We start from the raw sequence: 26,752 nt of genomic DNA, 5'->3' as shown, positions 1-26,752 counted from the left end.
CGAGAACTATGCAGACATGACCCGAGGCACTCCTCGGTCAATATCCAATAGCGGGACCTAGATGTCCATATTGTATCCTACATATTCTATGAAGATCTTATCGATTGAACCTATATGTCAAGGATTCATATAATCCCGTATACTATTCCCTTTGTCCTTCGGTATGTTACTTGCCCGAGATTCGAGCGTCGGTATCTCTATACCTAGTTCAATCTTGTTGCCGACAAGTCTCTTTACTCGTTCCGTAATACAAGATTCCGTAACTAACTCCTTAGTCACATTGCTTGCAAGGCTTGTTGTGATGTTGTATTACCGAGTGGGCCCCGAGATACCTCTTCGTCACACAGAGTGACAAATCCGAGTCTTGATCCATGCCAACCCAACAGACACCTTTGGAGATACCTGTAGAGCACCTTTATAGTCACCCAGTTATGTTGCCACGTTTGATACACACAAGGTATTCCTCCGGTGTCCGGGAGTTGCATGATCTCATGGTCATACACTACTGGAATTTATAAGTTTGCCGTCTGCCATGGCTGACGGCAAAGGGGGGAACCACGGATGGCAAAGGCTTTGCCGTCGGTCAGCAGAGAGCAAAAAAAATCTGGTGAAGAGGTTCTTTGCCGTTTGTTTTTAAAGCGGACGACAAAGAATCTTTTCCATGAGGGGGCAGACGGCAAATTAAATGGGACGACAGATACACCAACGGTCCCGGTTAAGTGTTAACGGCAGGCCTCCTCTCTTTGTCGTTTGCCCTCCCCCTTTGCCATGAGGTGGCTGACGGCAAAGGGGGGAACTAAGCCCCTCTCTCTCCCCTCTTTGCCGTCTGCCCTCCCCCCTTTGCCATGTGGGGGCAGACGACAAAGGGGAGAACCAACCCCTCTCTCTCCCCTCTTTGTCGTCTGCCCTCCCCCCTTTGCCATGTGGGGGCATACGGCAAAGGGGGGAACCAGCCCCTCTCTCCCCTCTTTGGCGTCTGCCCTCCCCCCTTTGCCATGTGGGGGCAGACGGCAAAGGGGGGAACCAGACCATTTTTATTTTATTTCGTATTATATCCAACAATTTTCACAATAATCAGGATATATATATATATATATTAATATATATTTGACAAAAATAAATTTGTTTCCGTACTCATAACCATATTGAAATAACTTTCATCCATAGTACATACATATTATGCAAGTTGCATCCGTACCAAACCATATATTACACCAGTTTCATCCACATGCATACAAAGTTTCATATATATCCATATACTACAATAGTTTCAATACAAGCTACCGTGAAGCCATGGTACAAGAAATCATCTTCAAGCATTCCATCAATATAATCCAAGCTTCCCGTGAAGTGAATGTAATCTGCAAAATGACAAATAAGAAAGTTAGAAGAATAATACTAGATGAAGAAGTATATATATAGGTTATTTCGGAGAGAACTTAGCTAAGTATAGGCCATTTAATAGCTAAGTTAGGTGGAATAGGTCATCTTGGAGCTACATAGCCTTATTATGTCATTTAGGAGAGAACTTAGCTAAGTATAGGTCATTCTAGAGCTAACTTGGATAAAATATGTCATTTTGTAGCCAACTATGATTATTAATCCATTTTGACCTTATTATGTCATTTTGGAGCTAAATTAGTCATTTTAATGAGCTAACCAAGGTTCTTATGATGTTTTTACCTAACTATGCTAATTATGTCATTTTGGAGGATAATTAGCTAAGTATATCTTTGTTGGGGAAAATAACCTACGTAGAAGAAGAAAGAGAATAAGCAAGAAGAGAAGAAGCAAGAAGAGAAGAAGAAGAAAAATAAAAAGAAGAAGAAGAAGGAGGAGGAGGAGAAGGAGGAGGAGAAGGAGAAGGAAGAGGAGAAGAAGAAGAAATGAAGAAGGACAAGAAGAAGGAGAAGAAGGAGGAGAAGGAGCTTCTCTCCTCCTTCTCCTTCTCCTTCTTCTTCCTCCTTCTCCTTCTTATTCTCTTCTTCTCTTCTTCTTCTTCTTCCTTCTTTTCATTTTTCCTCTTTGTTCTCCTCTTGTCCCCTTCTTCGGGCTAAATTAGCTAAGAATACCTTTTTGGAGCTAATTATGTCATTTCGAGGATAATTAGCTAAGTATAGGTCATGTTTTATTAAATAGACCATTTTGGAGCTAAGTAAGCCAATTATGTCATTTAGGTGGAAGCCTAGCTAACTATAGGTCATTTCGGAGCAACTTGGGGTAAAATATGTCATTCCGGAGCAAACCATGCTTATTAAGCCATTTTGGATCTAGCTAAGCTAATTATAGGCCATTTAATACCTAAGTTAGGGGGAATAGGTCATCTTGGAGCTACGTAAGCCTTATTATGTCATTTAGGAGATAACTTAGCTAACTATAGGTCATTTATTATTAAATAGGTCATTTTGGAGCTAACTAAGCTAATTATGTCATTTAGGTGGTGGCCTAGCTAACTATAGGTCGTTTCAGAGGTCACTTGGGTTAAATATGTCATTTTGGAGCTAATTATGCTTATTAAGCCATATTGGAGCTAAATTGGCTAATTATATCATTTAGGTGGAAGCCAAGCTAAGTATATAATATTCATGAGCTAACCAAGGTTCCTATGCCATTTTGAGCTTATTATTTCATTTTTTAGCTAAATTGGTCATTTTAATGAGCTAACCAAGGTTCTTATGATGTTTTCACCTAACTAAGCTAATTATGTCATTTTGTAGGATAATTACCCAATTTAGTCTTTGTTGTATGAGTCTAAGCTATGTAGAAGAAGAGAAAGAGAAGAAGCAAGAAGAGAAGAAGAAGTAAAAGAAGAAGAAGGAGGGGGAAGAGGAGGAGGAGGAGAAGGAGAAGGAAGAAGAGAAGAAGAAGAAAAGAAGAAGGAGAAGGAGGAAGAAGGAGAAGGAGGAGCTCCTTCTCCTTCTTCTCCTCCTTCTTCTCCTTCTTCTCGTCCTTCTTCTTCTCTTCTTCTTCTTCTTCTTCCTTCTTTTTGTTTTTCCACTTTCTTCTCCTCTTCTCCCCTTCTTTGGGCTAAATTAGCTAAGAATGCCTTTTTGGAGCCAATATGTCATTTCGAGGATAATTAGCTAAGTATAGGTCATGTTTTTTTAAATAGACCATTTTGGAGCTAACTAAGCTAATTATGTCATTTAGGTGGAAGCCTAGCTAACTATAGGTCATTTCGGAGCTAACTTGGGTAAAATGTGTCATTCCGGAGCAAACTATGCTTATTAAGCCATTTTGGATCTAGCTAAGCTAATTATAGGCCATTTAATACATACGTTAGGGGGAATAGGTCATCTTGGAGCTAAGTTAGCCTTATTATGTAATTTCGGAGAGAACTTAGCTAACTATAGGTCATTTATTATTAAATAGGTCATTTTGGAGCTAACTAAGCTAATTATGTCATTTAGGTGGAAGCCTAGCTAACTATATGTCCTTTCGGAGCTAACTTTGGTTAAATATGTCATTTTGGAGGATAATTAGTTAAGAATGCCTTTTTGAAGCTAATTATGTCATTTCGAGGATAATTTGCTAAGTATAGGTCATATTTTATTAAATATACCATTTTGGAGCCAACTAAGCTAATTATGTCATTTAGGTGGAAGCTTAACTAACTATAGGTCATTTCGGAGCTAACTTGGGTAAAATAGGTCATTCCGGAGCAAACTATGCTTATTAAGCCATTTTGGATCTAGCTAAGCTAATTATAGGCCATTTAATACCTAAGTTATGGGGAATAGGTCATCTTGGAGCTAAGTTAGCCTTATTATGTCATTTCGAGGATAGTTAGCTAAGTATATGTCTTTTTGGAGCTAATTATGTCATTTCGGGGATAATTAGCTAAGTATAGGTCATGTTTTATTAAATAGACCATTTTGCAGCTAACTAAGCTAATTATGTCATTTAGGTGGAAGCCTAGCTAACTATAGGTCATTTCGGAGCTAACTTGGGTAAAATAGGTCGTTCGGAGCAAACTATGCTTATTAAGCCATTTTGGATGTAGCTAAGCTAATTATAGGCCATTTAATACCTAAGTTAGGGGGAATAGGTCATATTGGAGCTAAGTTAGCCTTATTATGTCATTTAGGAGAGAACTTAGCTAACTATATGTCATTTATTATTAAATAGGTCATTTTGGAGCTAACTAAGCTAATTATGTCATTTAGGTGGAAGCCTAGCTAACTATATGTCGTTTCGGAGCTAACTTGGGTTAAATATGTCATTTTGGAGGATAATTGGCTAAGAATGCCTTTTTGGAGCTAATTATGTCATTTCGATGGTAATTAGCTAAGTATAGCTCATGTTTTATTAAATAGACCATTTTGGAGCTAACTAAGCTAATTATGTCATTTAGGTGGAAGCCTAGCTAACTATAGGTCATTTCGGAGCTAACTCGGGTAAAATAGGTCCTTCCGGAGCAAACTATGGTTATTAAGCCATTTTGGATGTAGCTAAGCTAATTATAGGCCATTTAATACCTAAGTTAGGGGGAATAGGTCATCTTGGAGCTAAATTAGCCTTATTATGTCATTTCGAGGATAATTAGCTAAGTATATGTCATTTTGGAGCTAATTATGTCATTTCGAGGATAATTAGCTAAGTATAGGTCATGTTTTATTAAATAGACCATTTTGGAGCTAACTAAGCTAATTATGTCATTTAGGTGGAAGCCTAGCTAACTATAGGTCATTTCGGAGCTAACTTGGGTAAAATAGGTCATTCCGGAGCAAACTATGGTTATTAAGCCATTTTGGATGTAGCTAAGCTAATTATAGGCCATTTAATACCTAAGTTAGGGGGAATAGGTCATATTGGAGCTAAGTTAGCCTTATTATGTCATTTAGGAGAGAACTTAGCTAACTATATGTCATTTATTATTAAATAGGTCATTTTGGAGCTAACTAAGCTAATTATGTCATTTAGGTGGAAGCCTAGCTAACTATATGTCGTTTCGAAGCTAACTTGGGTTAAATATGTCATTTTGGAGGATAATTAGCTAAGAATGCCTTTTTGGAGCTAATTATGCCATCTTGAGGATAATTAGCTAAGTATAGGTCATGTTTTATTAAATAGACCATTTTGGAGCTAACTAAGCTAATTATGTCATTTAGGTGGAAGCTTAGCTAACTATAGGTCATTTCGGAGCTAACTTGGGTAAAATAGGTCATTCCGGAGCAAACTATGCTTATTAATCCATTTTGGATGTAGCTAAGCTAATTATAGGCCATTTAATACCTAAGTTAGGGGGAATATGTCATATTGGAGCTAAGTTAGCCTTATTATGTCATTTAGGAGAGAACTTAGCTAACTATATGTCATTTATTATTAAATAGGTCATTTTGGAGCTAACTAAGCTAATTATGTCATTTAGGTGGAAGCCTAGCTAACTATATGTCGTTTCGAAGCTAACTTGGGTTAAATATGTCATTTTGGAGGATAATTAGCTAAGAATGCCTTTTTGGAGCTAATTATGTCATCTTGAGGATAATTAGCTAAGTATAGGTCATGTTTTATTAAATAGACCATTTTGGAGCTAACTAAGCTAATTATGTCATTTAGGTGGAAGCCTAGCCAACTATAGGTCATTTCGGAGCTAACTTGGGTAAAATAGGTCATTCCGGAGCAAACTATGCTTATTAAGCCATTATTAAAACACTAGAAGAGAACTTAGGTTAGTATATGTAATTTTTATTAAAACACTAGAAATAACATATCATTATCGTCATTACGGCGGTGAAGCAGGTGGCTCTGGCTTGTTTCACCTGGAGAAGGCTGCCCTGGAGAAGGCTCCACTGTAGAAGGGTCGTGCGATGCGTTTCAGGAGATATTCTGCACCAAACATCATTTGCAAGGTGTCGTTAGCATGAGGACACTCTTAAGATCACTGCACTGAAATGAAACTCACCGTCCCCGCCATGTTAATGACTGGCATTGCTGGAGGGACTTGGCCGGTCTTCCCGCACATAGACTGTACATTTGGTTTCGACAAGTCAAACTTTTTAGTTATTAATGAAACGGACATTAAAATGCAAGATTTGAAATAATATGAAGAAGAAACTTACCACGAAGAGCTCGTATATGGCCCTGTTAGACGCATCATTCCGTGCGCTCTCCGCCTCCACCAATGCAGTTGTCCTCTCCTCCAGCTCCCTCATCTCCTTATCCTCTCCGCCATAACCGCCTGCATTGCCTCTCTCTCTTTCAGAATAGCAGCCTGCAACACAACTCATTGTTAGCATTGTAATCATATTGGTTTCAACGCACAACATAATGCGGAAAGATAGATGAGTCCATTAAACTAACCTCGATGGCGAGCTCGACTGGCTGTGGACGAGGTGTTATCTCCGGACAGGAGCTTGTTTGGCGTGCCTTTATCTGCCGGAGAGTGCTAGGACAATGTATAAGGCCGTCCCTAATGGCGATCGAGCCATGGGGCCTCCCGTTGCCAGCTATCATCACTAGCTCTGGATCAATAGGCCCCTCGCTCGGGTTAAAGTCCTCCCCTTTCCTCGCCTTCCCGTGATCTCTGTACTTCACGAGCTTGTGGTGGGAGGAGATGTTGGTGAAGTTTTTTGGATGCTCGAGGTCAGACTCAGAGAATGCCTTGACCTTCTTGTACGAGGCAGTATGGGCCATCGCATACAGGTCGTACATCTGTGGCACCTCCGTCTTATTGTGACACGCCTAAAAGAGAGAGAGAGGAAAATTGTATTAGTAAAGCGGTCAAGATAGCATTAAGAATGAATTGCGTGAGGCATGAAGCAAACCACATACCCAGTTCTCGCCAAATTGGATTAAGTTGACGCTCCCTTGATGGTGTGGCACACCAACCATTTTGCCACGCCTCTCCTTGGCGTTGTTGTGGCTGGCCTCCCACGTTTTGGAGCACCACTGATCCACCAAGGCCTCCCAACAATCCATCTTATCCACACACCATCTCGGGGGCACCTAAGTTAATAAAGAGGAATTTGAGCGCGTAAGAACCAAATCAAGGAAACTAACTACAAAGCCTTAATAATATGTAATTACCTTCATGTAATGCTCCTTCTCCATCTTAGAATCACGGCACTTCGCTTGTCCTTCCTAATACGCCGCGTGGCATAGTAGTCTCGAACAACCTGCACCCGAGCCTCGTGCCGAAAGTTTTGAAGTAGGCGGTGACATTCAGTTTCGATAACCTTTGCCGCGTCCTCCTCGTATCCCTCCTCACACCTGTAGTAGGTCTGCAAACGAGACAACACCGATTAGTACAATAACTAGCTATGGTTGATTTATAACTGTGTGAAGGAGAAATTACCCAGAACTGTCGAATCACCATGTCGGCCCTCGTGTGGCACAAAACACCATCGATCTCCACCTTCGGCGGGGCCGGGGCACCCACGTAGTGCTCCCAGGTCATTCCTACCTCTCGCTCCCGACCGGGCAACGTAACTAACCTTGGGAAGTTTTTACGGCAAAGCACACCAAGGACGCTGTTGGGCTTGTGGACACCCTTGGCAACAATCCAACCCCTACGGTATGACAAATTAAAGCCAAAACACTAGATATTTGAGAAAACGTGAAGGCAAAAGGTTAAATAAGAGTAAATTAACTTGTTCCAATTTGGCCTAATCGACCACCTCTGCTCGGGGGTCGCCGACACGAGCAGGAGTCCCGAACTACCACACTGGTAGACGGTAGCCCCCTCACCCAGCTCCTCGTCGCTACCAGCATGGCCACTTGGCTCAGCCCAGGTATCCCACTAGGTCTCTAGGGACGTACCCTCATCCCTGCTTTGCTCCGGAGTCGCCTGGAACGAAGCCTCTGGGACACGAGTCTCGTGGGTCGAAGGCTCGTCGACCCGAGGCTCGTCGACCCAAGGCTCGTGAACCGGAGATCGTGTAGCCTCCACCTGAGACGAATCCACCCTAGAAGTCCTGTGCTCAGGTGAATCAGCTTGGGGTGGTGGCGGAGACCGTGTAGCCTCCACCTCAGAAGGCGTGGCAGCCACCGCCCTACCTCTCCCGCGGCCACGTGTACCTTTAGTACAACATAAATACCAACATGAGTAATAAAATGTATATAAATACCAATATGCATACAACATGAGTACAACATGAATACAACGTGTACCTTTAGTACCTCTCGGCTTCGCGGGGGGTCGACCTCCTCTCACGGGGGGCTCTCCTTGCAGAGTAGAGAGCAACGCTCTCCGAAGAGGCAAGGCAGGAATGGAAGTACCCATCCCACCACCCGCCGACGAAGGAGCCGCAGAGTGCTTTCGACCCTTTCCCACCATCTTTCAACACCTGTCATGACAAAGAGTAAATGAAATTAGTACAACATAAATACACATTGAACCCATCCGTGCTGATGGCAACTCTAGGTTGCCTTGGATCTTCCGATTTATCCTTATGTAATGCATCGAAGTGCCTCCATGCAAAACCATATGAAGTGTGTACCAGCATCTTGTTCCCATCCGCATCTAGTTCGGTTCTTTTGCCCAATTTGTGCCATGTCATTTGTCTGGCCGTCTCTTCGACCATGAAAAGACGTTGAAGTCTTGGTACGATTGGCAGATACCGAAGAACACTAATGGGGATTTTGGTCTAATTCTTCTCACCCATACCGTTGTCTACCACAATATACCTGGAAGAATTGCAAATGGGGCAATAGTTCAAGGCCGCATACTCAAGCCTAAATAAGGCACATCCATTCTCACAGGCATGTATCTTCTCATAGGGCATCTTAAGTACACGGAGGATTTTCTCTGACTGGTACAGGTTTTCAGGCAGTACATGGCCTTTGGGTAGAAAGCATCCAAATATCGTCATCATCGCGTCGTAGCATTCTCTGCCTAGGTTGAATTGAGCCTTCAGAGCCATTACTTGTGCGATGGCATCCAGCTGACAAAGCTCAGTCTGCTCATGGAGAGGACGTTTTGAAGACTCCAACATTTCATAGAAGGCCTTTGCAGATTCCTCCATCTCATCGTCCAAATCCCGAGCATCATCAAAGTCTTGCACCATGTCTTCAATCCCGGTACCATGCTCGTCGGTGTGACGACGAATCACCTCAGCTCTGGCACGTTGGTCAAACTCACCATGAAAAGCCCACACCGTATAATTAGGTGTAAAACCCCACTTCTGCAAGTGTTTACCCATTTCAAACTATGTCTGCTTTTTCCAGTTGTCGCAGTTGGGACAGCGGCACCATTTTTTGGTGGCCATTTGCAAATGCGGCTCTCACAAACCCCCTGGTTTTTGTTAACCATTCATGGGTCATGTATTTCTGACTAGGGTGACCAGTGTACATCCAAGCACGATCACTCATGTTGCCTAGCTACCTATGGGCGCACATGAAATAAATATATAAATCATCATCTATATTCATACGCTAATCAAGTTTGTCAGTTTTATTACGGCCATGCAACCTACACGCTAATAGGTAAAGATAGGTCCTAATCCCACCCGAGTATGTGTAGATTGGGTTCGTTTTCCAATGTTCTGCTCCAGATGCGACGCAGAATTTCGGCAGCACCTCCCCGTTGTTCTCCTGATACATGTCTCGGCAATAAGCAGAGAGGATGTGTACCCGGAGAACAATAGGGAGGCACTAACAAAATTTTGCATCGGATACAGAGCACATCATACGGGAAAACGAACCCAATCTACACATATTTGGGCTGTCCATGGATAATGTTGGACAATTCGAAAGGATGTCGGTTATAAATATGCAAAGAAATGCATATTTATAGATGTCGCCCTTTCGAACGGGAGACGCATACTGGTCACACAGACTCATGATTGAAGAAACCTATAGCTAGCAAGTTTCATCGGCACGAAGACGGGAACAGAGCAAATTAAGGGGGTAGGAGGAGAAGTGATTTGTGCTCACCAATAAACGCAGGGGCAGAGCTCATCCAACACACGTGGAGGTCGTCGAACAAATGCACATTGAAATTCACACGATCAACACAAATATGATGTTTTTATAATTAACATAATCGGAAAATATGTGACCTAACTCATAATTTACAAAACTATGACCCCGTGGGCCTCTAGAAGGCCGAAAAGCACCTTCTCGTTCAACAGTAAGTAGAAGAGGTGTCGGGGGTCGGGGCTTAGTGGCGTCGAGGGTCGGTGGTGTCAGGTGTTGGTGGTCGGGAGTCGGGTTAAATGCGTCGATGGTCGGGGGTCAGTGTCATCGGGGGTCAAGGGTCACTAGCGTCGGGGGTTGGGGTCTTTTCGATCGACGGGAGGCCAAAGAGGTGTCGGGGGGCCGGGGTTGGGGGTTAGTGGCATCGGGGTCGGGGGTCTGGGGTCGAGGGTCAGTGGCGTCGGGGGTCAGGGGTCAGTGGTGTCGGGCGTCGGGGGTCGGGAGTCGGGGGTCGGGGGTCAGGGGTCAGTGTTGTCGGGCGTCGGGAGTCAGGGGTCGGTGATCAGTGGTGTGGGGCGTCGGGGGTCGGGAGTGTGACGCCCTCGGCTTAATCGTACGCTAATCATACACGCAAATGCGTACGATCAAACCCAAGGACTCACGGGGAGATATCACAACACAACTCTAGACACAAATAAAATAACATCAGCTTCATATTACAAGCCAGGGGCCTCGAGGGCTAGAATACGAAAGCTCGATAAACACACGAGTCAGCGGAAGCAACAAATATCTGAGTACAGACATAAAACATGGGGTGCCTTAGAGAAGGCTAGCACAAAAGATACAACGATCGAACGAGGCGAGGCCTCCTGCCTGGGAACCTCCTAACTACTCCTGATCATCAGCGGCCTCCACGTAGTAGTAGGCACCGTCGGGGTAGCAGTCGTCGGCGACGGGGACCTCCATCTCCTGGGCTTCATCATCTGGTCGCAGCAAACGGACCAAGGGAACAAGGGGGGAGCAAAGCATCGGTGAGTACTCATCCAAAGTACTCGCAAGTCTTACATCAGAACTATTCTAATAATGCATCAGTATCAAAGAAGGGGGTTATATGTGGACTGACTGCAGCAATGCGAGAAAAGAGAGAGAATGCCTAGTCCTATCGAAGACTAGCATCTTCAGGGTCTTGCAGCAATAGACGAGAGTAGAACAGGGGGGGGGTAACACATTAATAGTCATATTGTTGCAGCAATATTAAAGTGAGGTCACGCCTAAAGATCCTCCCTCGACTCCCTGCGAGGAAGCAAGCCCGAGGCAAACTAATTCCAGTTAAGTAACAATTGTAGTTGTATAAGATCGGGGCACAACTCCAAGTCGTCCTGTAACCGTGGACACGGCTATCCGAATAGTTAATTTTCATCCCTGCAGGGGTGCACCACATGTCCCGTCACGCTCGATAACACTCTGGCCGGACATACTTTTCTGGGTCCTGCCCGGCCTCGGAATATCGACACGTCGCAGCCCCACCTAAGACTAACCAGAGAGGCCAGCCCGCCGGTCTAAATCCTAAGCACAAAGGGTTCATGGGCCCAGTTCCCCTTCACGCTCCTGCACGTGGCGTGGGCGGCCGACGTCAGTCCTAGCATCCCTTAATCACAAGCGCGATGCATCTCGGGACCACTCGGGCGCGCGCCGCTACACTGCTGGCATCTGAAAAGCTTCGGCTGATACCGCGACGTCGAGTACCCATAATTCTTCCCGCGTAGCCGGTTAGTGCGAAAAGGTCTCCGACCAACCCAGATCAAATACCCAAATCCATTAGCATTTTAATTAGGCCAACAACACAGTCTCGCGGGAATCCACCCGGCTTACAACTAATCACCAATGATCCCAGTAACATGGTCGAGTAACTGTGTGGTTGTAACATCGGGGGGGGGGGGGAATCCGAGGTATCACCCTCGTTGGATCCCGAACGATGTACCCATCAAGGTGGGCTTAGAGGAATCACCCTCGGGGGTCCCACACTCGCGGGGTGGCACGACAGAGACGTCATCGGGAGTGGTGAAAGAGGAATCACCCTCGATAACCACGACCGACTAGCTATACTACAGAGATATCATCAGGAGTACTTAGCGAGGTGTCACCCTCGGTACCCGACAGTATCCCTGTAGCGTCGTACAACAAAGGGGGGGGGGTGAATGTGCTGTGTCGGGTCTGGCTCGTCGATCAGAGATCGAGATTTGAAAACAAGCGAGGCAACTGATCTACGGGGTCAGAGGGGATGACTGCTCCACCTATACTAAGCAGATTAAAGGTACAGGACTGAAAGTAGCAGTTCATCAAAAACAGGCTATGCATCAGATATAGGAGCTAACTACAACAGTAGCAAAATACTAATGCAAGCAGTAGGAAGAAAGACATAGACGATATAGGAATGATCAAGGGGAGTTTGCTTGCCGTGCTGCTCTGCGGCAAAGGACTGATCGGCAGGGTCGTAGATGTACCCGGCAACAGCGTCAGTCTCGGGGTCTACCGGTAAGAAGAGGGGGAAGAAACAATAAATAATAGCACCGATGCAACACAAAGCATGACATGGAAATATGCAGGCTAGACATGAGCTAACGCAGCAACATCCGTCATAGACGGGTCGGAAGAATATCTGACGATATTTTCCGGGTCTCGGGCTACTACCGGTTATACTGGAAACGAAGGAAAATTTCCATGTTTGCTATGCTAGGGACGCGTGACAGACGAACGGACCGTGTATCCGGGTCCGTCTCGCTTTGCTGATCAACTTTCATGTTGAAATTATTTTGATCTGACTTACGGATTATTTAATATTAATTTTCAAAGGTTTATTAATTATTTAGGAATTAAAAACTGATTTAAATGATTTAATAAAATCCTATTATGACATCATCGCGATGTCAGGCTGACATCAACGTTTGACCGGTCAACTGACCAGCGGGTCCCGGACGTCATAGGCACAAGTTTTATTTAAGATTAATTATTTATTAATCAGATTAATGCAACGAGGGACCCACGTGTCATACTCTAATTATGTTAATTAATTATTTTAACTAATATATCTATTTATTTATTTATTTAAGAAAAACATTATTTTTAATTATCGCGTGGGGCCTCCCTGTCATTGACAGCGGTGCATTGGCCCCACCGGTAAGTGGCCTAAGGTTATTTCCTCATTTATTTTTATTAGATACCTATCCGTGCAAATACCGTATTCCTCTAATTATCCAAATACACAAATACATACATCACATCACATACATACATACATACATCTAATACACCATTTATTCTTTTTCATTTATCTTTTCTCTCAACACTCATCTCTCATCTCTCTGTTAACAGAGACAGAGAAGTTCTTTTGCTACTCCACCTAGAAGAACACAAACTTCGAATCCTTCTACCGGAGTCCACCGTCGACGGATCGAGGCCCCGTTTGCCGGAACGGAACCGTGACGTCGAGGAGAACGGTAAGGTGGGAGGAGCCCGAGGAGGGGCTCACCGACGGTGACGTGATGGCCCGGTGAAGCCGGAGTTCGCACGTAGTTGACGGTGGAGACGGACGTGGAGGCGGTGACGGTGACGGTGGTGGTGACGTGCCGGCGAGGAGGAGCCGGTGAGGAGGGCCCCGGTGAGGAGAGGCCCCCGGAGGTGGAGCCGCCGACGGGGAGGGGCGGCCACCGTAGAGAGGGCCGCCGGAGAGGGACCTCCCGGGAGGGGCCGGCCGCCGAGATGGGGGGGGGGCGAGGTGGCCGGCACCCCTGCCGGCGGGGTGGAGGCCGAGAGGGGGCTCGCCGCGGAGAGAGGGGAGGAGCCGCCGGGGGGTGAGGGGGATGAGGGGGGCGGCCGTGGGGAGAGGAGGCCGCCGGGGTAGGAGGAGGCGGTGGAGGGAGGAGGCCGGCGGGGGAGGGGGCTGCCGGCGGGGGGGAAGGGCGGCCGCCGGTTGGGGAGGGAGAGGGGCGAGGTGGGGGGAGGCGAGATGGGGGAGAGGGGCGACAGGAGGGGAGGGAGTTACGGGACTGGGAGGAGGTCGTGGGGAGGAGAGGGATCGTGGGGAGGAGAGGGTCACGAGAGGGAGGTGGGGGTCCTCTCGTGGTGGAGGTGGGGTGGGGCCCCCACGAGGGGGGGGGGGGGGGGGCTGGCGGCGGCGGCGTGGGGAAAGGAGGGAGTAGCGAGGGAAGGGGTCTGGTCGCCAGGGGGGGATTAGGGTTTGCGGGGTGGGGCGCGGGAGGTGGCCGGCTGGGCCCTTTTTGGCCCAGCTGGGCCGGTTGGGGGGGGGGTTGTTCCTTTTTTTTTTATTTGTTTTGTTTTATTTTCTCTTTTCCCTTTTCTTTTTATTATTTCTTTCTTTCAGTTTTCTTTCTTTCTTTTATCATTATTGTTTCTTTAATACTTTCCTCGTTTTTACATATATATTCTTGTAATATTTGCAATGAACTCATAACGTACTCTACTTTTGTTTTCAAATCTGAAATCCGGACAAACTCGAATCAACGCGGGTCTGAGATGGAAATCCGATGACGTGGCATCATTAACGGTTGATCACTGTAGCTTAATTACGATTACTACTGTAGCAAAAGTCGAGGATGTCACAATTCTCCCCTACTAACAAGAATTCTCGTCCCGAGAATTAAGAGGTAGATGGAAAGAGCCCGGGGTATTCATCACGAAGATGATCCTCGCGTTCCCAAGTGGCTTCATCTTCAGAGTGATTTGACCACTGCACCTTAAGGAACTTAGTGACCTTGCGACGAGTCTTACGTTCAGCTTGGTCGAGAATGCGGACCGGATGCTCTTTATAAGAGAGGTCTTGTTGTAGCTCAAGCATGTCGTGATCCACTGCTCGAATAGGGTCCTTGAAGCAGCGACGGAGCTGAGAAACATGGAAGACATCGTGAACCTGAGAAAGGTTCGCCGGCAGTTCCAATTGGTAAGCCACTCTTCCACGCCTTTCGAGAACAGTGAAAGGACCAATATAACGAGGAGCTAACTTGCCCTTGATTCCGAAACGGTGTGCACCTCTCATTGGTGTAACACGAAGATAAGCCTTTTCGCCAGGTTGATAGACCATATCTTGATGATGACGGTCATACTGACTTTTCTGACGAGACTGAGCAGCCTTCAGATTCTCATGAATAGTGCGGACTTGATCTTCGGCATGTTGAATAATATCCGGACCGAAGAGTGATCGTTCCCCAGTTTCTGACCAATTCAGAGGAGTCCGACACCTTCGCCCATACAATACTTCGAAAGGGTCCATCTTCAGACTAGCTTGATAGCTATTGTTGTAAGAGAACTCGGCATACGGGAGAGATTCCTCCCATTTCTTACCGAAAGAAATGAAACAAGCTCGAAGCATGTCCTCGAGAATTTGGTTGACTCGTTCAACTTGTCCCTGGGATTGAGGATGAAATGCAGTGCTGAAGGACAGATGAGTCCCCATAGCCTTCTGAAAACTTTCCCAGAATTTTGAAGTAAACAAGCTGCCACGGTCCGAACTGATTACCAACGGAATACCGTGAAGTGAAACAACTCTTGACATATAAAGATCTGCCAGCTCACTAGCATTAATCGTTTCTTTGACGGCCAGGAAATGTGCAACTTTGGACAGTCGATCAATGACGACAAGAATAGCATCATTACCTTTCTGAGACCTGGGAAAACCAGTGACGAAGTCCATTTCAACGTGATCCCATTTCCACTCGGGAATAGAGATAGGTTGCAGAGTTCCAGCAGGCTTTTGGTGTTCTGCTTTGATACGCCGGCATATATCACATTCTGCCACATAGCGTGCAATGTCTTGTTTCATATTGGGCCACCAGAATCTTTGCCGGATGTCTTGGTACATCTTGGTACTACCCGGGTGAATAGACAATGGTGTGTCATGAGCTTCTTCCATCACCTTCCCAGTCATCCTGAGATTTTCCTTCTTATTTGGAACGAATAGGCGACCCTTGAAATACAAGGCGCCACCTTCATCAACAGTGAAAAAGGAGGGTTTGCCCTTCGCAATATAGCTCTTAATCCTGTCGACATCATCGTCAAAGTTTTGTATATTCTTTATGGAGCTCACAAGATCTGGTTCAACCACTAGGTTACTGAGGGAACCCTGATTAACAACACGGAGGTTCATCTTTTGATACTCTTCAGGAGGCGGAACAAGGTAACCCTGAGGAACAATGTGGAGGTTCAGCTTACGAAATTCCTCTTGCAAACGATCGTGAACCTGATGAACCTGGAGGTGGTTGCAGTATGACTTGCGACTTAAGGCATCAGCCATTACGTTAGCCTTGCCAGGGGTATATGATATACTACAGTCAAAATCTGCTATACGCTCCATCCATCTTTGTTGGCGCAGGTTCAGCTCCGGTTGAGTGAACAAGTACTTCAGACTTTGATGGTCGGTGTAGATTTCACAGCGATTACCGACAAGGTATTGTCGCCATTCCTTCAATGCATGAATGACTGCGGCAAGATCGAGATCATGAACTGGGTAGTTCTCTTCATGAGCACGCAGTTGACGTGAAGCATAAGCGATCACCTTGTGATCCTGCATTAGGACACAACCTATTCCTTGACGAGAAGCATCACAGTATATGACGAAATCCCTTTTCGTATCTGGAGGAGCAAGTACTGGAGCGGACGTCAGTTTGTCCTTGAGTGCCTGGAAACTTTCCTGACATTTATCAGTCCATTCATACTTAACACCTTTGTGAAGCAGGTTGGTTAAGGGCTTCGCAATCTTGGAGAAGTTCTCGACGAATCGACGGCAATAGCTGGCGAGTCCGAGAAAACTTCTGACTTGCTTGACATTCTTCGGGGGAGTCCAGTCAAGAATAGCTTGAATTCGTTCGGGGTTGACCGCAATACCATCCTTGGAAATCACATGACCAAGGTAAGTCACTTCGTCTAGCCAGAACTCACATTTGGAATACTTCGCATAGAGTTTATGCTCCCGAAGCTTATCCAGTACAAGACGAAGATGTTCAGCATGCTCTTCTTTGTTCTTTGAAAACACCAGAATATCATCCAGATATACCACGACAAATTTGTCGAGGTAGTCCATGAATATATAATTCATCAATCGAGAGAAAGTTGCCGGTGCATTGGTTAAGCCGAAGGACATGACGGTGTACTCGTATGATCCATATCGAGTAACAAAGGCGGTCTTTGGAATATCCTCCTTGCGAACACGGATCTGGTGGTATCCCAATCTCAAGTCGAGCTTAGAGAAAACGGTGGAACCAGCAAGTTGATCATACAAATCATTTATCCGCGGGAGAGGATATTTGTTCTGAATAGTGGCCTGGTTGATAGGACGATAGTCTTGAACCAATCGATTTGTCCCATCCTTCTTCTTAACAAAGAGAGAAGGTGCTCCCCAAGCAGAGGAACTCGGACGGATGAAACCCAGACGGAGCGAGTTGTCAATTTCTTGCTTAAGTTCAAGGAGTTCATGTGGTGGCATTTTATAAGGGCGCTTGGCAATAGGAGTGGTACCGGGTACCAAGTCAATGACAAACTCGACAGCTCGAGCAGGGGGAATCCCCGGAAGTTCTTCTGGAAAGACATCTTGGAACTCTCGGACCACTGGTATGTTTTCAATCCCTTCAAGAGGCGACGCATTTAATGCATTCAAGGCATACAGCCGTGCCTCAGCATTACGGACGAGATGAGCATGGTAGCTTACTAGTTCATCTGAAGGGTGTAGGAGGTGGACGGTTTTGGTGGCACAAACGATCGATGCTGTATGAGTTTTCAACCAGTCCATCCCCAATATGAGATCAATGTTGGATGACTTTAGTAGGATGGGGTTGGCAAGGAATTCTAATCCTTCAATTTCAACTAGAACATGGGGGCAAACCACAGAGGTTCGGCATTCGCCCCCAGGGGTGTTTACCACTATCGGGATGTTCATCTCTTCGCTCCTAATGTCATGCATGTATGCAAAATTTTCCGACATAAAGGAATGCGATGCTCCTGTATCAAACAATACAGAAGCAGGTACTGAGTTAACGAGAAGTGTACCCATCACGGTAGCAGGATGGTCTTGAGCTTGACCCATATCAATGTTGTTGGCCTGACCACGAACATAAGCAGGCTTAGCGTTGAAGTTGCGGTTCTGGTTGTTGCCACGGCCAGTTGCGGGAAGTGCCAGCTGATTCTGATTCTGCCTGCAGTCTCTAGCACGGTGACCTGGACGGCCACACTTGAAGCACAGCCCGTCCTCAGGACGGGATGGAGGAACTCGAGGTGGTGGAGCTGGAAGCCTCGGCTGCCTAGGTGGTGGAGGAGGCAGGCGAGGTGCAGCATAGGACGGCCTCGGAGTAGGAGCAGGTGCATGGTACATGTTGTTGGGAATCCAGATCTTCCGCTTCTGTGCAGATGAGCCCGAAGATGAGCCCATGTCACGGTTGCGCTTGCTGCTATCTTTGTATTCCTGCAGACCAGTCTCAACCTGAATAGCCTTGTTCACGAGGGTGGCGAAATCAGCATTGTCCTGAACGAGGAGTGTCAGCTTGATATCAGGGTGGAGGCCTTCACGGAACTTCTCCTGCCTGCGTGCATCAGTCGCAATGTCTTCTTCAGCATAGCGAGATAATTCCAGAAATTCCCGCTGATAAGCATCCACAGTCTTGTTGCCCTGGACCAAGTTGCGGAACTCACGCTTCTTCCGATCCATGATTCCCTGGGGAATGTATCGAGCACGGAAAGCAGCCTTGAACTCTGCCCAAGTGATGATAGTCCCATCGGGCTGAGAGCGCCTGTGGCTGTCCCACCATTGAGCAGCGGGACCCTTCAGAAAGTAGGCGGCAAAGTTGACATAGCTCGCCAGGGGCACATTAGCAGACTCTAGCTCATAAGAAATGTCACGGAGCCAGTCATCAGCATCAAGAGGCTGAGTTGAGCTGCGGTAGATCGCAGGGTTGAGACGGCAGAAGTCTTGCAGTGTCACGCCTTGTGGTTGGTTCATGTTCGGCCTTTGGAACTGATCCATGAGCCCTTGCATAAACTGGCGGTTCAGCTCAAACTGTTGGATCATCCCCGCCATATACTCAGGAGGCGGGGGTGGTGCATCGTTGGCACGGCCACGCGGGCGGCCAGCTGGTCTAACCATCCTGTTAAATATTTAGCAGGGGTAGTTTAGCTTAAAGTAATTGAAAGGCATCGCACGCATTCATGAAGTAATCAAGCATAATGAGAGGGAAAAGCGATAGATACTCCATAGTAGTTGAGTTCGACATACAGACCCATACATAAGTTCGATTACAGACTAACGATTAAAAACTCGAAATTTGGCGACAGCCCGGACGCATTTGACGATACCCTGGACTCACTAGGCGGCGCGCAGGCACGCGGTGGAAGAGTACCACGACGAGATGTAGCGATAAGGCTACATCAACGTCGGAGAGGACGAGCGAATCCTGGTAGCTGGCGGTGATAGAAGGTAGGGACAGGACCCTGTGTCCCGTTGTGACTCTGGTGACGGTACCGCATCCAGTCGAGGAGCTGAGGTCCAAGTGCAGGGGTTCTACCCCCAACATCTGTCCACTCGAGAGCTGATGGTAGCTCTGTCCTGCTCGGCTCGCGGATGCGCAAAGGGGGAACCCTCGGACAGTGTGATGGCTGCAGCTCTGTCAATGCGTCGTAAAGACGAGTGCGCGTAGCATACAGCTCCACAGTCAGAGCTCGGAAAGCACAATCCATTGCCTCAGTGTACTGCACCAGAATCCGCGCGTCGTACCGACGCGTCACGTAGGGGGCGCAGACAGCGACGTAGGAACGGTCGTTGCGCTCCCGAACGTCAGAAGCGTAGGCAGTGAGATCAGACCCAGTCTCATCCCCAGCAGGAGCATGCGGGATGTATCTGAAAGGGCTCTCCTCTAGGTGAGGGTACGCTCCACGAAGACGGGTGATGGCGATGTAGGCCGCATCGTGGACGGCCATCTCGACCGACACTCCAATACCACAGAACACGTGGCGCTCGAGGGTCTCGCCGCCCCTCTGGTCGAAGATGCGAACCTCAGCCTGGTACTGGTACTGGTTGTACTCGCGGAAATCCTCGAACACAGTGTACTCGGGGTACCAGCGATATCCCAGCCTGGTCAGGAGATCGACCAAAACGGCCGGGAACCCAGTCGTCTCAGTGGCCTGTGTCAGGCGCACGTGCTGTCTTGCGGGACGCATCTGAAAATAAGATTGACGGATGTCAATGACAGTGTGTGTAATACATATTCAGGAGAAAAAGAGTAGATAGTCCAGCGCTCCGGATTGATGTGATTCGAGAACCTAATGTTAGAGTTAGTAAAATCTTTGACCCGAAAGAGAAGAGAAAGTAGAGCCCAGAGTATAGAAAAGGAGTAAAAGATACTAATACCACCCAATTGAGATGTGGGCCCGTAAGCCACAACATCAGTGTTAGTAAGTTTTTCAAACACTAGACTCAACTTCGGCCAAGGAGTTGGAAAGGGGGCTACCTACAGGCAGTTGGCTCTGATACCAACTTGTGACGCCCTTGGCTTAATCGTACGCTAATCATACACGCAAATGCGTACGATCAAACCCAAGGACTCACGGGGAGATATCACAACACAACTCTAGACACAAATAAAATAACATCAGCTTCATATTACAAGCCAGGGGCCTCGAGGGCTAGAATACGAAAGCTCGATAAACACACGAGTCAGCGGAAGCAACAAATATCTGAGTACAGACATAAAACATGGGGTGCCTTAGAGAAGGCTAGCACAAAAGATACAACGATCGAACGAGGCGAGGCCTCCTGCCTGGGAACCTCCTAACTACTCCTGATCATCAGCGGCCTCCACGTAGTAGTAGGCACCGTCGGGGTAGCAGTCGTCGGCGACGGGGACCTCCATCTCCTGGGCTTCATCATCTGGTCGCAGCAAACGGACCAAGGGAACAAGGGGGGAGCAAAGCAGCGGTGAGTACTCATCCAAAGTACTCGCAAGTCTTACATCAGAACTATTCTAATAATGCATCAGTATCAAAGAAGGGGGTTATATGTGGACTGACTGCAGCAATGCGAGAAAAGAGAGAGAATGCCTAGTCCTATCGAAGACTAGCATCTTCAGGGTCTTGCAGCAATAGACGAGAGTAGAACAGGGGGGGGGGGTAACACATTAATAGTCATATTGTTGCAGCAATATTAAAGTGAGGTCACGCCTAAAGATCCTCCCTCGACTCCCTGCGAGGAAGCAAGCCCGAGGCAAACTAATTCCAGTTAAGTAACAATTGTAGTTGTATAAGATCGGGGCACAACTCCAAGTCGTCCTGTAACCGTGGACACGGCTATCCGAATAGTTAATTTTCATCCCTGCAGGGGTGCACCACATGTCCCGTCACGCTCGATAACACTCTGGCCGGACATACTTTTCTGGGTCCTGCCCGGCCTCGGAATATCGACACGTCGCAGCCCCACCTAAGACTAATCAGAGAGGCCAGCCCGCCGGTCTAAATCCTAAGCACAAAGGGTTCATGGGCCCAGTTCCCCTTCACGCTCCTGCACGTGGCGTGGGCGGCCGACGTCAGTCCTAGCATCCCTTAATCACAAGCGCGATGCATCTCGGGACCACTCGGGCGCGCGCCGCTACACTGCTGGCATCTGAAAAGCTTCGGCTGATACCGCGACGTCGAGTACCCATAATTCTTCCCGCGTAGCCGGTTAGTGCGAAAAGGTCTCCGACCAACCCAGATCAAATACCCAAATCCATTAGCATTTTAATTAGGCCAACAACACAGTCTCGCGGGAATCCACCCGGCTTACAACTAATCACCAATGATCCCAGTAACATGGTCGAGTAACTGTGTGGTCGTAACATCGGGGGGGGGGGGGGGGAATCCGAGGTATCACCCTCGTTGGATCCCGAACAATGTACCCGTCAAGGTGGGCTTAGAGGAATCACCCTCGGGGGTCCCACACTCGCGGGGTGGCACGACAGAGACGTCATCGGGAGTGGTGAAAGAGGAGTCACCCTCGATAACCACGACCGACTAGCTATACTACAGAGATATCATCAGGAGTACTTAGCGAGGTGTCACCCTCGGTACCCGACAGTATCCCTGTAGCGTCGTACAACGAAGGGGGGGGGGGGTGAATGTGCTGTGTCGGGTCTGGCTCGTCGATCAGAGATCGAGATTTGAAAACAAGCGGGGCAACTGATCTACGGGGTCAGAGGGGATGACTGCTCCACCTATACTAAGCAGATTAAAGGTACATGACTGAAAGTAGCAGTTCATCAAAAACAGGCTATGCATCAGATATAGGAGCTAACTACAACAGTAGCAAAATACTAATGCAAGCAGTAGGAAGAAAGACATAGACGATATAGGAATGATCAAGGGGAGTTTGCTTGCCTTGCTGCTGTGCGGCAAAGGACTGATCGGCAGGGTCGTAGATGTACCCGGCAGCAGCGTCAGTCTCGGGGTCTACCGGTAAGAAGAGGGGGAAGAAACAATAAATAATAGCACCGATGCAACACAAAGCATGACATGGAAATATGCAGGCTAGACATGAGCTAACGCAGCAACATCCGTCATAGACGGGTCGGAAGAATATCTGACGATATTTTCCGGGTCTCGGGCTACTACCGGTTATACTGGAAACGAAGGAAAATTTCCATGTTTGCTATGCTAGGGACGCGTGACAGACGAACGGACCGTGTATCCGGGTCCGTCTCGCTTTGCTGATCAACTTTCATGTTGAAATTATTTTGATCTGACTTACGGATTATTTAATATTAATTTTCAAAGGTTTATTAATTATTTAGGAATTAAAAACTGATTTAAATGATTTAATAAAATCCTATTATGACATCATCGCGATGTCAGGCTGACATCAACGTTTGACCGGTCAACTGACCAGCGGGTCCCGGACGTCATAGGCACAAGTTTTATTTAAGATTAATTATTTATTAATCAGATTAATGCAACGAGGGACCCACGTGTCATACTCTAATTATGTTAATTAATTATTTTAACTAATATATCTATTTATTTATTTATTTAAGAAAAACATTATTTTTAATTATCGCGTGGGGCCTCCCTGTCATTGACAGCGGTGCATTGGCCCCACCGGTAAGTGGCCTAAGGTTATTTCCTCATTTATTTTTATTAGATACCTATCCGTGCAAATACCGTATTCCTCTAATTATCCAAATACACAAATACATACATCACATCACATACATACATACATACATCTAATACACCATTTATTCTTTTTCATTTATCTTTTCTCTCAACACTCATCTCTCATCTCTCTGTTAACAGAGACAGAGAAGTTCTTTTGCTACTCCACCTAGAAGAACACAAACTTCGAATCCTTCTACCGGAGTCCACCGTCGACGGATCGAGGCCCCGTTTGCCGGAACGGAACCGTGACGTCGAGGAGAACGGTAAGGTGGGAGGAGCCCGAGGAGGGGCTCACCGACGGTGACGTGACGGCCCGGTGAAGCCGGAGTTCGCACGTAGTTGACGGTGGAGACGGACGTGGAGGCGGTGACGGTGACGGTGGTGGTGACGTGCCGGCGAGGAGGAGCCGGTGAGGAGGGCCCCGGTGAGGAGAGGCCCCCGGAGGTGGAGCCGCCGACGGGGAGGGGCGGCCACCGTAGAGAGGGCCGCCGGAGAGGGACCTCCCGGGAGGGGCCGGCCGCCGAGATGGGGGGGGGCCGAGGTGGCCGGCACCCCTGCCGGCGGGGTGGAGGCCGAGAGGGGGCTCGCCGCGGAGAGAGGGGAGGAGCCGCCGGGGGGTGAGGGGGATGAGGGGGGCGGCCGTGGGGAGAGGAGGCCGCCGGGGTAGGAGGAGGCGGTGGAGGGAGGAGGCCGGCGGGGGAGGGGGCTGCCGGCGGGGGGGAAGGGCGGCCGCCGGTTGGGGAGGGAGAGGGGCGAGGTGGGGGGAGGCAAGATGGGGGAGAGGGGCGACAGGAGGGGAGGGAGTTACGGGACTGGGAGGAGGTCGTGGGGAGGAGAGGGATCGTGGGGAGGAGAGGGTCACGAGAGGGAGGTGGGGGTCCTCTCGTGGTGGAGGTGGGGTGGGGCCCCCACGAGGGGGGGGGGGGGGGCTGGCGGCAGCGGCGTGGGGAAAGGAGGGAGTAGCGAGGGAAGGGGTCTGGTCGCCAGGGGGGGATTAGGGTTTGCGGGGTGGGGCGCGGGAGGTGGCCGGCTGGGCCCTTTTTGGCCCAGCTGGGCCGGTTGGGGGGGGTTGTTCCTTTTTTTTTGATTTGTTTTGTTTTATTTTCTCTTTTCCCTTTTCTTTTTATTATTTCTTTCTTTCAGTTTTCTTTCTTTCTTTTATCATTATTGTTTCTTTAATACTTTCCTCGTTTTTACATATATATTCTTGTAATATTTGCAATGAACTCATAACGTACTCTACTTTTGTTTTCAAATCTGAAATCCGGACAAACTCGAATCAACGCGGGTCTGAGATGGAAATCCGATGACGTGGCATCATTAACGGTTGATCACTGTAGCTTAATTACGATTACTACTGTAGCAAAAGTCGAGGATGTCACAGGGAGTCGGGTGTCAGTGGCGTCCGGGGTCGGGGGTCGAGGGTCGGGGGTTGGTGGCGTCGAGCGTTGGGGGTTGGTGGCGTCGGGCGTCGGGGGTCGGGAGTCGGGTGTCGGGGGTCGGGGGTCAGTGGTGTCGGGCGTCGGGGGTCGGGGGTCGAGGGTCGGGGGTTGGTGGCGTCGGGCGTCGGGGGTTGGTGGCGTCGGGCGTCGGGTGTCGTGGGCGGAGGGTCGGGGTCCTCTTCTTTCTTCTTCTCCTCTCTCCTCTTTTTATTCTTCTTCTTCTTCTTCTTCTTCTTCTTCTTCTCCTCCTCCTCCTCCTCGTCCTCCTCCTCTAACAGTAACGTAATTGACACTAAACTAATAGTAACCTAATTAACCTAAACTAACAATAACCTAATTAACACTAAACTAATAGTAACCTAATTAACCTAAACTAACATTAACCTAATTAACACTGACAGTAACCTAAACTAACAGATGCAATGAAATGAAAAAAATAAAAAAATGAACTCAACAAAAAAAATGAACTCACCAATGAGGGGGGAGGGCCGCGGGGAGGGGAGGAGGGCCGTGGGGAGGGGTGGCCACGGGGAGGGGCCAGGGTGGCCGTGGGGAGGGGGTGGCCGCGGGGAGGGGTCGGGGTGGCCGCGGGGAGGGGGTCGCCGGTGGGAGCGAGGCGGGGCGGTGGCGGGGGCGAGTGAGGTGAGGGGGAGAGAGAGACAGTGTGTGTGTGGGGGGGGGGGAGAGAGACAGTGAGCGCGAGGGGGAGTAGACGGCCGTTACAGGGTCGGCCCTTTTGTCGTCCGCCCCCCGACGGCAAAGGGCCCCATGGCGGACGGCAAAGGCCCCCTGATGGCAAAGTTAGCCTTCCGTCGGGGACGGCAGGCATGGGACCCACCCGTCCTCTTAGCCGTCTGCCCTGGGTCTCTTTGCCGTCCGCTGGCAGACGACAAAGGGCCAACACATGGCAAATAGTATTTTTTCCATCAGCCAGCCCTTTGCCGTCTGCCTTGTGTCAACTGACGGCAAAGAGGGTCTTTGCCATCAGCCAGCAGACGGCAAAGAACTGGATTCCAGTAGTGATAGGAACAGATACGGTGACAAGCAGAAAACAGTAACAATAAACTGACATGATCATATGCTACGTTTACAGTTTGGGTCTTGTCCATCACATCATTCTCCCAATGATGTGATCCCGTTATCAAGTGACAACACTTGTCTATGGCCAGGAAACCTTGACCATCTTTGATCAACGAACTAGTCAACTAGAGGCTCACTAGGGACAACATGTTGTCTATGTATCCACACATGTATTTCAGTTTCCAATCAATACAATTCTAGCATGGATAATAAACGATTATTATGAACAAAGAAATATAATAATAACTAATTTATTATTGCCTCTAGGCCATATTTCCAACACACGGATGCACGTAGCTCCACTAGTGCCTAGGTAGAAAAAGAGAAACGGCAAGACCAGTCTGATGACTAAATGTCCTCTAGCGTCGGTAATAGACTATCTCGGGCAACATCTAGAGACACTCCCTCCCCTTGTGTAGCCCCCAAGGGAAACTTGGCGGCGATCCAAATCCCGGTCGGAGCCACCCCCACCTCTGCATCTCCCATTACCATCGCCGGCAACCTTGTGTGGACGTCGATGAGGGTGGCAGCTGGGTCTTCGATCGCTCTTCCTTACTGGGAGCGGACCTAGGTGAGACGCCCTCAATTAAATTGTATGCTAATCATACATGCAAATGCATACGACCAAGCTCAAGTACTCATGGGGAAATATCACAACACAACTCTAGACACAAATAAAACATACAAGCTTCGTATTACAAGTCAGGGGCCTCAAGGGCTAGAATACATAAGCTCGATAAACACACGAGTCAGCGGAAGCAATAAATATGTGAGTACAGACATAAAACAAGGAAATGCCTTAGAGAAGGCTAGCACAAAAGATACATTGATTGAACGAGGCGATGCCTCCTGTCCAGGAACCTCCTGAACTACTCCAAGTCTTAAGCGACCTCCACGTAGTAGTAGGCACCGTCGGGGTAGAAGTCATCATTGGCGGGATACGCCATCTCCTGGGCTCCATCATCTGGTCGCAGCAATCGCATCCAGGGGAAGGGGGGGCAAAGCAACGGTGAGTACTCATCCAAAGTATTCGCGAGACTGACATCAGAACTATGCTAAGTATGCATCAGTATCAAAGGAATGGGGTCATATGTGGACTGACTGCAGCAATGCGAGAAAAAAAGAGGGGACTAGTCCTATTGAAGACTAGAAACTTCACCGTCTTGCAACAATAGATGAGAGTAGAGTAG

This window comes from Hordeum vulgare, chromosome 4H (assembly GCF_904849725.1).
Source record: "Hordeum vulgare subsp. vulgare chromosome 4H, MorexV3_pseudomolecules_assembly, whole genome shotgun sequence".
Classification (NCBI taxonomy): Eukaryota; Viridiplantae; Streptophyta; class Magnoliopsida; order Poales; family Poaceae; genus Hordeum; species Hordeum vulgare.
The sequence above is the reverse complement of the archived record's forward strand: the minus strand, read 5'-3'. Positions refer to the sequence as shown.